Raw genomic sequence first — 12,447 nt, 5'->3', positions numbered from 1 at the left:
AAGGCAAACTCTCTTCTTGGTCTCGTTTTTGTAGTTCAGGTTTAAAATTCATAAATGTCTCTTTAGAACTCTCCTGTGACTTTTGTGTTACCTATAGATAAAGGAATTTAATGAAAATTTTAATAAAGGAAGCTTTGAGCTGGCAAAATGATTGCAGATATCTTCCTTGTACGTAACTTGCAGCCTCCAAGCAGTCCTACTAGCAGCAAAAGATTTTGTCCCTCGATAAGTCAGTGTTACAAAAGATTTGAGGGCAAGAAGTTCATTGGCTTGGACACCCTGTTTGTGACGAGAAAAAAACTGGTCTTAGCTCACATAAAGAATGGCTCATTGTCATATCCCTACTTGTACAGAACAGAATAAACTAGTATGACGAAATTTCCAGATAGTCAGTCAGCATGAAAAGTGTTTGAATACTGGGAGAAAGAAATTGTTGAAGTAAGATTGATTATTATTTATTTCCCTGAGAGAATTTTAAGTTACTTTTCTCAATTATATAAATTCATTATATAAATTCAATGACTTGAAAGTTGAGGTCTGTAGTAAGTTTTAGGAAATATAAGAGAGAGAATAATTCAGGAAGGTAACGGAACACCTTGATGAGGAGTGATAGACAAATGTCACCAATATGGGTGTACATGTAGGTGAATAACTCATTAGTTTGATTTCATATCTCAAAAGATAATTGATAAACAACCTGACATTCCTTACCCTTCTTAACATTGACACAAAAACTGCATTTATACAGAAAAGTAGTCTCCTACACTAGCATATATTGTGATTAAATCTATCAGAAAGTTTCTGCTAGTTGACTTCATACAATATGTTATTAGGGACAGGTCATATGATTTTTTTGTCTGGAATAAAATGAGCAATTCTGATTTTTATTTTTAGTTAATTGTGAGACAATTTGATTGCTCTAGGCATTTAGAGGGAAAATTTTGAAGGGCATTAGAAGATCACAAACACAAGGGGTTTTGTACATCTTTGCTGAAGAGCAGGGAGATTGCAAAGCAGAGCACAAGCAGTTCAGTGACTACTGTAGGCTGAAAGTGCAGCTGAGTTCGAATGTGTATGGAAGCAAGATCAAGACAGTATCCAAGTAAATCAAAATGAAAAAAAGCTATAGTTTATATAATGATAAATATGTGTAATCTATACTCTGAGAATACAGTTACTTCCTAACTTAGGGATCACAAAGGTAACTTTGAATAATTATTGTTTGGCTGGGGTTAACATGTGACAGTCCCATGAGTGATTGTGCTATGACTTGAACTATCATTGAGTAGTTAATTTTCTTTTTTTCGGTTTCCCATTGTTAACTGGAAAAAGGAAAAATGTTCCAAAAATAAATGCAAAGCTTTTTTCATGATGGGTTCCTTGTGTACTTGCATGCGACAATCTACAGGTACTGATTCTTCGAACCATCAGTCTGAAGCATTTCCTTATGAGGGTGCAGTGGCACTACTGTATGCCACAAATAACCATTATGCAATAGAGTTCACGTTTAGAATAGAATAGAATCATTACGGTTGGAAGAGACCTCAAAGATCATCAAGTCCAACCGTATACCTGATGCCACCATGCCCACTAAACCATGTCTTGAAGCGCCACATCTGAACGTTTTTTGAACACGAGGAGGAGGACTTTTTGAACACGTTTGCAGAGAACTGGTTTCTTGCCATGCCATTTCTATTGCGTGTCACTCTTTTTGTGGAGTATCTCAAATTTACCACCGGAAATAGTCAGTAGTGTTTCTGTCATGTGGGAGAAAAGAAATCCGCATGAAAATAGAAGTTACCATCCTGTATTCAGGAGTAACCTGTGTCAGGCTTCACCATGGAGCAAAGAAAATGGAGCTACGCACAGGTTTTCTCCTGGCTGGGAGCAGGAGAGAGCTGACTTCGATCTCTACGTGTGATTCTGCAGGAGCATATGACAAAGACTGTGGCAGTGGTGAAGTTGATGCATCAAGTGAATGTTATATACGTTGCTATGCATTCATTAAAGGATGTAGGAGATAGGAAATTGTTATGTGATTGGTGATTTAACTTAGCTGGGGGGGACGGGAGAGAAAATTGGACAGAAATGAAACAAGTCATCCAAAGGGATAGGTCTTTCCAGGTTCAAGGAATGTTAAGTGTCGGAGCAAAGCAGGCATTTAATTTAAGCTATATTTTCAGTAAATCAGATTTTTCAGAAGAGCTTTTATTCCAGATGTTGCGCTGCTTGAGATGTGTGTCTGATTGCAAGATGATGTAAAGAGCTCTGGGAGGAGCAGGGCTGCGGCGTTGGTGCAGGTGACTCAGGGGACAGTTGAAATCAAAGAACTGTTTGATTCCTTCCTGAAGGTGAAGCAAGAAATAGGGTGGGAAATAAAGTACCATCAACCCCTCTGATAAAGTTCCTCTGTAAAAGAGGGCATTTTGTTTTGAGAAATGGTTTAAAAGGAAATGAAGCTGTGTTAGGTTGTTCACACAAACGCCTTGCTTTCCTTTCATATTGGAATCATTCAAATATTCCATTCCTGTAACTAAATTTGATTCCTGTGGCCTTTCACTTTGCATACTCCACCTTGCAGGGATTTGGGTTGTTTATTAATCTGCTAGCTGCCTCGTGTACTGATTCTGGCTGCACAGCCACCTTCTCAGCAAATCATATCCCGTATGTTTCCCAGCTGCTGCCACCCTTAACACAGGCAGAAAGTGTCTCCTGGCTGGCTGAACACGAATTCCAGCTGGCATCGCCTCACGACTGAGCAAAACTTCCCCCTCTCTCCCGGCAGTGGTGCAGTTGTGCTGTTTCTCCGTTTCAGGTGGTGTGTCTCCAGGCAGGGATGTGGGGTTGCAGCGGAGCTTGGGGGGCCAAGACAGATGGGAAGGAGCAAGGCCTGCAGCACGTGGGGATGCGCACGGGGTACGAGGGGGGTGTGTGGCTAGGGCACGGTGATGAGTGGGTGAATGAAAAAAGCAGCTCACTCTTATCTTCATCCGAGATGATACTTGCCAAGTACTGACTTTATGGCAGTAATGGGTTTAATGATTGACCTTGCTGTGGTTTTGCCAGCACAGAACTTGTTCTGTTTTACTGGCTGTGAGTGCTTGTATGAAGCTTTACAGTCCACTGAAATAAAATGATTTGGTCTTGCAAAATATTTTGTATTTAGCAGTTCTAGTTTACAGTTGCTAAACCATTATGAGTACTAGGGCTGTACTTCAAAATAGTACTTTCAGTAGTCCTATTATTGTCAATGTTCTGTAATAACATCTTTATTTCCTTAAAAATAGTCTACAGAAGTTGTGTTGCTCCCTAGCTCCTAAAAGGAGACCTTTTTCTGGCTATGTGCTCTATGGGTTTCTACTGGTTTGCAAAAGTAAGGATACTGGGCATGGTTCTGATGTTTGAAAGAAGGTTACTTGTCTATCGCATGGGAGAAAGAGGAAGGATAAAATCACTTGCATGCTGTGACGCTGACGACATATAGCTAGGCAAATATTATATAGAAAAATACATAGAAAAATGGGTGAACAGATGAAAATTCACAGCGCCAGCATAGAAGTGTCTGTAGAACTCAGCAGCTATTTTATTTCTGAGTTATGAGTACTTTGTCAGAAGATGTGTCAAGAATCTCCTTCCTTCATCTGGGTTTCATAAGGTGGATTCCAGCATCAGGGAGTTCTGCCTTTCCATATTTTGTGTTGTGAAGCTGTTATGCTTTCTGCTTTGTGTGTGTTTTTAAGTGCTATGTACCGTTGTCAACTTTTTAAAATATAAAGGTCAGATCTGGTGCTCTTATCTGCATTGTTTACTGTTATACTTTCAAGCGATTGCAGAAATAGGGGTTGATGTGACACACTATGGTTTTTCAAGTGAGGGAGAACTTAGGTGACCTCTGATATTTCCTTTCAGTTTAACATTAAGATTTTGGACAGGGTCAACTTCAGCTCTCAACTTTTGAGTCTGATAAAGGATAAAATCAACTTTTCTATTCCCACCCTTCCTGGTTTCACGTTCCTTTGGAGACTTACAGGAAGAATAAAGTGCACAAGATGTTTCTTCCATCCCAGGAAAGAAATTAAAGTGCCCTGCGCGCTGCCTCCCCTTTAGTTATAGATGATGTTTCTCCCTTGTATAAGAGCCTGAAGCTGATCTCCTCATCCTTGAGACATTCCAGATTTGGAGGGAGCAGGGTGAGAGGTCAGAAAGTGAGAGAATATAAACCTAGGGAGCATGTGGAAAATACAAAGTTTTTAGTATGTGTTTTTGACAAGAATATCTGTGTTGTATTTGTCATCTATTAATGTTGCGTTTGGAGTATGGCCTGTAGCTGTAAATGGAATGATCATTTAATTTAGCTTGGTTCAAGATTTACTTTACCAAGCCATCATGTTTCCATTGTGTAGCAAAACATAAAAATACATTAGGCAAGTGATAATCATAGAATGGTTTGGTTGGAAGGGACCTTAAAGATCATCCAGTTCCAACTCCCCTGCCAAGGGCAGGGACACCTTCCACCAGACCAGGTTGCTCAAAGCCCCATCCAACCTGGCCTTGAACACTTCCAGGGAGGGGGCATCCACAACTTCTCTGGGCAACCTGTTCCAGTGCCTCACCACCCTCATGGTGAAAAATTTCTTCCTAATATCTGATCTAAATCTTCCCTCTTCCAGTTCAAAGTCATTGCCTCTTGTCCTAGCACGACACGCCCTTGTAAAAAGTCCCTCCCCAGCTTTCTTGCAGGCCCCCTTTATGTACTGGAAGGCTGCTCTAAGGTCTCCGCGGAGCCTCCTCTTCTCCAGGCTGAACAACCCCAACTCTCTCAGCCTACCTTCGTAGGAGAGGTGCTCCAGCCCTCGGATCATCTTCGTGGCCTCCTCTGGACTCGCTCCAACTGGTCCATGTCCTTCTTGTGCTGGGGGCACCAGAGCTAATAATGTCTACAGCAAATCTCTAGTAAACAAAACTAGCAAAGCCTTTACAAATGGTTCTGGGTGCAGTTTAGCTAATGAAGCCTCATGTCCCGTGGCTTTGTGTGTCTGGTTGTACACAGGAAACCAATGGCCCTGGGTAGCTTTTTCTTTACTGGCTGAGCAAGGCCCAACGTAGACACCAGTCATCTGGAAGGGTCGGCCTGACGCATGGCCAGCACGTGCTGACCAGCTCAGCAAGCCGCTGTGCCGGAGCAACAGGCAGACCAAGCAAGTGGCATTGGAAGCTGCATGCAGACATTGTGCCACGTGTTGTGTAGGACTGTTGTTGCATCTAAATGTTGGAGAACTCTGTCCACTTGTTAAATTTGCTTTAAAATGCCTATCAGATCCAAAAATTTTCAACTGAGGCTTGAAGAGGGATGGGATAGCCGAATTGCCTGTTACCAAAGCATGATGGTATGAATGCTTCCTTCTCTGGAAATGGGCTTATAGGCAGACTGGTTTTGTCTTTTTTTGTTATTTTTTCAATGTGTTTTGGATGTCCACTTGAAGTGATCAGAAGGGACAGACTAGCGTGTGGATCAGAAGGCTTCCAACTGGCTCAAAAGGCTTAATATTGCTCACATTTTAGAAAGTGGTTTGTTGAATTACAGAGAGGATTGAAACTTGGTTAAGGCCACACACTCTGAATCTGTTACTGATTATGTCATAAAACTGATCCATGTTCTAAGTGATGCCGATGATGGGTATCAATAGCACATCCACAGTTTGAATAGGAATTGTGTAAATAGGAATCTCTCCTTGCTGTAATGACAACAGGTTGGGGCAGGCTAGCTTACCTCGTGACTCTTAGACAGTCAAAACTAAGCTAGTTCTCATCAGTATTTTTAGTGGTTTGTACTTGATGGTTACAGAATTAGATAGATGTTTAGCTTTGGCACTTTGGACCTTTTTGCTTGACGTATATTTTTCCCCCTGAAGTTTTGCAAACAAATATTGTATGTTCTAACTGCCTAGAGTTGAATTTCTCTGTGTAAACAATAAAACCTAATTATGCTTATTAGAATTAAAACAATTAACATCGCTGCATTCAGAGAATTCAGTTCTGACCCTAGAGACAATTTTTTTTAAATTTTTTTTATGTTAACACAAGCAGTAGGAAAAATAAACAAACAAACCTAGGCAGCAGCTTTCAGCCCAGAACATGGGAAAACTCAGAGGCTATTCTGTCACCTTTTCTAAAAATCAAAGCAGTATATTGTTACATGGAGGACAGATCTGCCTTCTGAAACTCAATAATTACACATTTAAAAAAAAAAAGAAAAGTATTGTTCCCTAGCATAATGGAAGGAGTGGATCTTGCCTGGACACGCAACCTTTATTTCAAGGCTCAATCTGTAGTATGTGCCAGCTAGCTGGTGAAAAAGTGCCCAGCTTTGCTTGGTTTATTTAACTTTCTTCCAGCAAAATAGCATACTCTGCTGTTGTCCTTCCACTGCATGGGAAGAGCCTAAAATAACAGAAGCTGTTACGACATCTCCCAAAGCGTGCCTTTGTCAAGGTCACAGTTCTATTTTTACTGCATTTTGTGCAAACAGAGATGATAGGTATGATAGGTACTTAACCAAATATTTATAACTAAGGTGCTGAATCCCCCAAAAGTGTAAAACTGAACAAAAAGGCAACTCCCATCCCTGGTTATGCAAATACAATCAGCTAATGTATGTTATGGTTAGCCTGGGCCTGCATGCAGCCTGGCTTGCCCGTCAGGGCATACAAAGCTTTAGAATTAACCTATGGGTGTTCTTGGTCTTTCTTAGCCAGAAACCTCAGATTTCTGAGGGACAGAGGTAGAAGCTGGGGGTTCTGCTGTTAAACCACAGAATATAAAAGCTATGTAAGCTTTATATAAGCAGGTTCTGCTGGCTCATTCTCGGCTATTGAACTTGTACATAGTTATGCTGAAACTGGAGAAATGAATAGATCTTTCTCAAGTGTGTTTGGAGCAACAGAGGGTGTAAAGATGAGGGTGTGCTTTGGAGCAAAAAATTGGTAGAGGAGTAGTATGCTGAGGGTTATTAAATGCATGGATGCCATGTTTCAACCCAGGTCTTTAAGATGCTGATGGTTTAAGTCTGGGAGAGCGTGGGGAAGCCATTTCTGTACTTGTTCTGCTCACCTGTTTTCATGGGCATCTGTGTTATAGCTGCTGCTTTGAGGAGGACATAGTCCTGGATTCTGAGCTAGAGCAAGACTTCGCCTGACCTAGTGCTGCGACTTGTGTGGGGGCTTTGTGTCCTTCTCTGTTACAGATGATGTGGGCAGGATAGTAGGTGTGTCACATGGAATGAGTTTATAAGGCAACACTGGATAAAAAGGTTTTGACTGTAGGAAGAAAAAAAATCCACTGTTCAAACAAAATCAGACCACTTTGCACTGAAGCAGATGAGCAAAGCTGGTGTGAATGTTCTGTTGGCTTTGCTACACTTGTGAGGACGGTAAAGAGCGGTAGTACAGGGCTGAGATTGATGAGGCTTTCTGCACTAGCAGAAACGGTACTTCAGAAGTCTATTTAATGTAGCTACTCCAATTTAGCAGTAGAAAGTGTAGTAGAAAATGTATATTGAATTCCATCAAGATGTTCAGAAACTAAAAGAAAGTTCATGTAATGTGAAAGAACTGAAGCCTGTGTATCTGTACATATGTATGTATATAAATGTATACATACAGATATAAGGAAGCTTTTTGACTTTATATATATGCAGGTAAAAAACCTAACATTTATGTTGATTAATGTTAATTGACAAAAAATGTCTAGACAAGAAATAATGATATAGGGCAATGTATTTGCTAATAAGAGAATCTTTTGCCTTTTTTAAAATAGAATTAAACAGAAGCTCTCTTGATGAGCACCTTCTGTAGAGTATGACTTGGAGGGGCTCCTTACTTGTGTATTACAATATATAGAAAATACTATGTGTATAGCATGTTATATTTTATCTATATTATGTTAGAATATACTTTTTAAAACCTCCTTGATTAGTTTACTTGATATATTTCTTTTTAAAGGAACGATAGAATTTGACAGATAGAACACTTTTTAAAACCTCCTTGATTAGTTTACTTAATATATTTCTTTTTAAAGGAATGATAGAATTTCACGGATAGAACGTATTAAATACCATTTTTAGTGCTCTGAGAAGTTCAAAATAGTAAGGAATTAAAACACAATATGGCAGACTTGTAAAAGAAAAGCCCTCCTGTGTAATAAGTTATCCAGTATTGTTTGGATTGTTTGGTTATCCAGTATTTGTGGGGTTTTTCTGTTTGTTTTTTTTTTTTAAAACTTCAACTCAGAAGTTAGGCATATTAGACCATCTGTTCTGCTTTCTGCTACTTCACTACTGCAGTGTCTCCCAGACACGTCTGACTTTGTTGCATCTGTTGATAGATAAAGTAAGGTCATTTTGACAAAGATCCTGTGAATTAGTCTCAAACATATTCTAAATGAATAACTTTGTGTCTTTTCATAATATATAGTACAGTATTCATTACCGGTCAGTTTGTCTTAAAGTTATTTGTAATAATAACAATATTGTGACTTGTTTCTAGTTGTTCATGTCCAGTGTGAATGACTTCTGTCATTCTGCTCACAAGAACATGGTTCACTGAGTAGTAGGTATAGAGTAACACTGACTTTTAAAATCAATTGCTTTTCTACTGGAGGAGAAAATTTAGCCTTGGGTAAAACCGTTGCATTCATGTACAGCCTGTAATTTTGTTGTAGTTGGGTAAAACTTCATGTGGTTGAGCAGAACCTTACTCAATTTTCTGATCTAAGGAGTGTTTTTGGTGAATGGGTCTTTGAAGATGGTAGGAAACATGCAGTAAGAGTACTTTAGAAAGTTTTCAAAGCATTTTCAGATCTGTTTTGAACTTCTTAAAGTAAAGCTGGATTTGTATGAGAGTTAAGATGATCAGCATGTTGCACCACAAACCTGCAGGAGAAACAACAGGAATGATGCAACCTGTCATAAACCTTTTAAATCTCCTTCAGGGAGAACATATTGCTGTACTTGCCCTGGTTAAATGACATTTCTCATCAACAAGGGATATGATGTGGCATGGCTGATGTGCAGAGATGCACTTCGAAGGTGAAAAGCATTATACGAGTTGCAAGTTGCTGTGTTTTTCTCATCAGTTAAAAACTTGAAGTCTTCCAGGCTGTGTGTAACTTGGAGCTGGTGGCTGACATAGTTGGAAGACAGTTAAAATTCATAGTTGTGTTCGGTGAATGCAGCAAAGCAGCAAGTTTACTGCTCTGTGGGAAGACAGCTTTTGTTTTAGATTGTAAAATGGAATCTGGAATCTCAGCAAGAAGTTTAAGGGTTTTATTTCTTTCTTCCACTTCTGCACTATAACTTCAGTATGGATATTAACTGAGTGTTGCGAGAAATCCCGCCATGTTGGTCGTGATGGCTAACATCTATTTCAAAGGATAACTGGAAGTACCTAGGTGGCTGACATTTTGGTCAGCAGATGCCAAAACCAGAGAAGTGCTGTATAAACATGAAGGCAAGAAAGGATGCATTCATTTTGTTGCTGTTCTTTCTAACTGGACTTTTCATAGTAAAGTTAGGTTTTGGTTTGGAAGAGGGTATTGGAGAGCAGATGCTAGATCTGATAGATGTTTCTGGCTTTCCTCAGGCAAGGTGCCAGTTGGGCTCCTGCTCAAGTATCATAGCAAATAATGTTTTCTCATTTAAAGATGTTGGGAAACATCTGTCCCTCCTCCCTTCCGCCTTTAATGCAAGGACACGTTGCTGACTCACGTTCGACTTGGTGTCTACCAGGAACCGCAGGGCCTTTTCTACCAAGCTGGTTTCCAGCTAGGTGGCCACCAGCATTTATTGGTGCCTGGGGTTGTTCTTCCCCAGGTGTGGGACTTTTCACTTCCCGTTGTTGACCATCATGAGGTTCCTGTCAGTCCACTTCTCCAACCTGTCGAGGTGTCTCTGGATGGTAGCAAGACCATTCGGTGTATTGGCCATTCCTCCCAGTTTGGTGTCACCAGCAAACTTAATGAGGCTACACTCTGCCCCATCATCCAGATCATTAATGAAGGTGTTAAAAGATTAGACCCAGTATTGACCCCTGGGGTACGCTGCTAGTTGCTGGCATCCAACTCAACTTTGTGGCACTGATCACCACCCTCTGGGCCTGGTCGTTCAGCCTGTTTTCAATCCACTTGACTGTCTGCTCATCCAGCCCATACACTGTCAGCTTGTCTATGAGGATGTTAAGTGTCAAAAGCTTTTCTGAAGTCCAGGTAGACAATATCCACAGCTCACCCCTCATCGAGACCAGTCACTTCATCGTAAAAAGTTAACTTGTTGTCGAAGTTGGAAGGCATAAGCCAGGAACCTGCATGTGAAGAAGTAACCTTTAAACTGCCCTACACATTTCACTGTTCCATAATTGGGTAGCATTGCTGTCTCAGTCTGTTCCTAAGTGCAGGACACTATAATGTCGTTTGAACTGCTTGTATTAGCTACAAACATAATCGTTCACATCTCATGAAACACCTCTGGCTAGATTTGTCGAAGTACAGAGCACTTGCGTATGTGTGACTGAAATGTACCGGTGATGTCCTTTCTGTCAACTTTAAAAAAGAGAAGTTCGCCCAAGAATTGACCTTGCATCTCCCTAGTTTGGTATTCAAACCCATGGAATCTCTTTATTTCTCAATTTCCTCATATATGTAGAAGTAGGGTAACACTGAGTATCACTAAAATTCATCTTAGAGGAATACAATTTTTATGAAACACTTGAATGCATGGAGAATAACTGAGGAAACGCTCATGGGGAAATCCCAAACCTCTCCAGTCCAGCAAGTGGAGGGTATACAATAAGTAAAAATCACTGGATGTAGCGTGAACTTGAATGCAAAGCCTTTAAAAGAGATCAAGAATTATTACCTGTTTCTTCGATGAGACAGGAATTTGGCGGTTGCATGTTCACATAATGCTGCAGGACTGTATCATAATGACTATATAGAAAAGAACCTAAGGTTTCCCGAGTTCTCAGTGCTTTTCTTCTTTTAGGATATTTATTAGTTTTTCTTCAGTTGTACTTATCAGCATAGCTTTTCTGCTTGCAAAAGGAAGTCTTTGTAATGTCTTGTTTAAAAACAGCGTAAATGTTTTACGGTGTAAACTGTATGAGGTAGAAACTGCTGTCTGTTTTCTTCCGTTTGAGGGTATGTACCCAATCCACTAATGTATTAAGTGTGTTTCTTTTGCTAACAAAGTATGTATTGCTGCTATGGATAGCATTTTAAGTTATGAAAACTGTAGTTAGTGTTACTTTTGTAATTCTGTCTATTCTAGACATATTCTGTGAATAGGCTGTTGTTAATAAATACATGATTTTCCCAGTGGGGATAAAATGAGATTCTCTTAAAGAAAACTACAGTATTTTAATTTTTCTTGGCCTTTTAGTATGGTATCTATGGGTGGGTATGTAGGTATCTCTACATGTAACAAATTACTTTTGATCTTGGGATTGTTTAGTCTGTAAATCAAGAGGCTGGTAAAGCTGAAAATCATATTGAATTTTTAGTGAATGGAAGAACTGGGACTGATTTCAGTGTGGGCAAACTAAACCCACATACTCCTCATTCATGTGGAACCTGGATGATTTTTTTGGGGAGGGGGGTAGTTTTTCTTTAAAAATCTCAGGAAAGTTTTAATTCCAAACTTTAAAAAAAGTTCTACATTGTATCATACTCCTCATATCTGCGGTCCACTGCATACTCCTTAATTGTGTTAAATTGTTTTTCTTGCTGAAATCATTTGGTATAATTATGAGCTAATGACTGTGTAATTTTGTTGGATTCTTATTATAAACACTTTTGTACCAATTAGCCACCTAATATATATTGTTTCTGGATTATTAATATTCGTGAAAAACAGAAAATAAACTGTTGCTAAAACAGGCACCCTAAATCTTTTTCTAAAAAAAGTAGCAAGTGTGGTTTAACATAGCTACTGATATATAAAGTAATCTGTAATTTGAATGTTGGCTGTTTTAGAATATTAAATGATTTAAATATAGCACAGTTCTTAATTAAAGGTTAAAGTGCAGGTGTTCTATGTGGCAGCTTTCAGATTGGAGAGTAACTTCTAAAACTTTAGAATTTATTATGTTAACAATTTTTTTCCCAAAAAATATTTATTTAGAAAAGAAAGGAAAAGCATGTTCCAAGGTCATCTTGTAGCATCTTTCACTATTTCACCTAAATTGAGTCCTGGTCGTCATCTTCCATTTGGTGCATGAATGTTTTCATTCTAAGTGAATTTTGAGTATATAGTATGGTCTGCTGTAGGGGTTGCACATCAGTCTTGCGAACAAGAAACAAGTGCTTGATTTCATTACCGTGAATGCTTCCTAAGTTAAATGTTCAAGACTGTGAGGTTCATATGTAAAGTCCTAAAGGATTAGTTAAGTTCCTGCT

Source organism: Cariama cristata, unplaced genomic scaffold (assembly GCF_000690535.1).
Source record: "Cariama cristata isolate BGI_N322 unplaced genomic scaffold, ASM69053v1 scaffold10079, whole genome shotgun sequence".
Taxonomy (NCBI): Eukaryota; Metazoa; Chordata; class Aves; order Cariamiformes; family Cariamidae; genus Cariama; species Cariama cristata.
The sequence above is the reverse complement of the archived record's forward strand: the minus strand, read 5'-3'. Positions refer to the sequence as shown.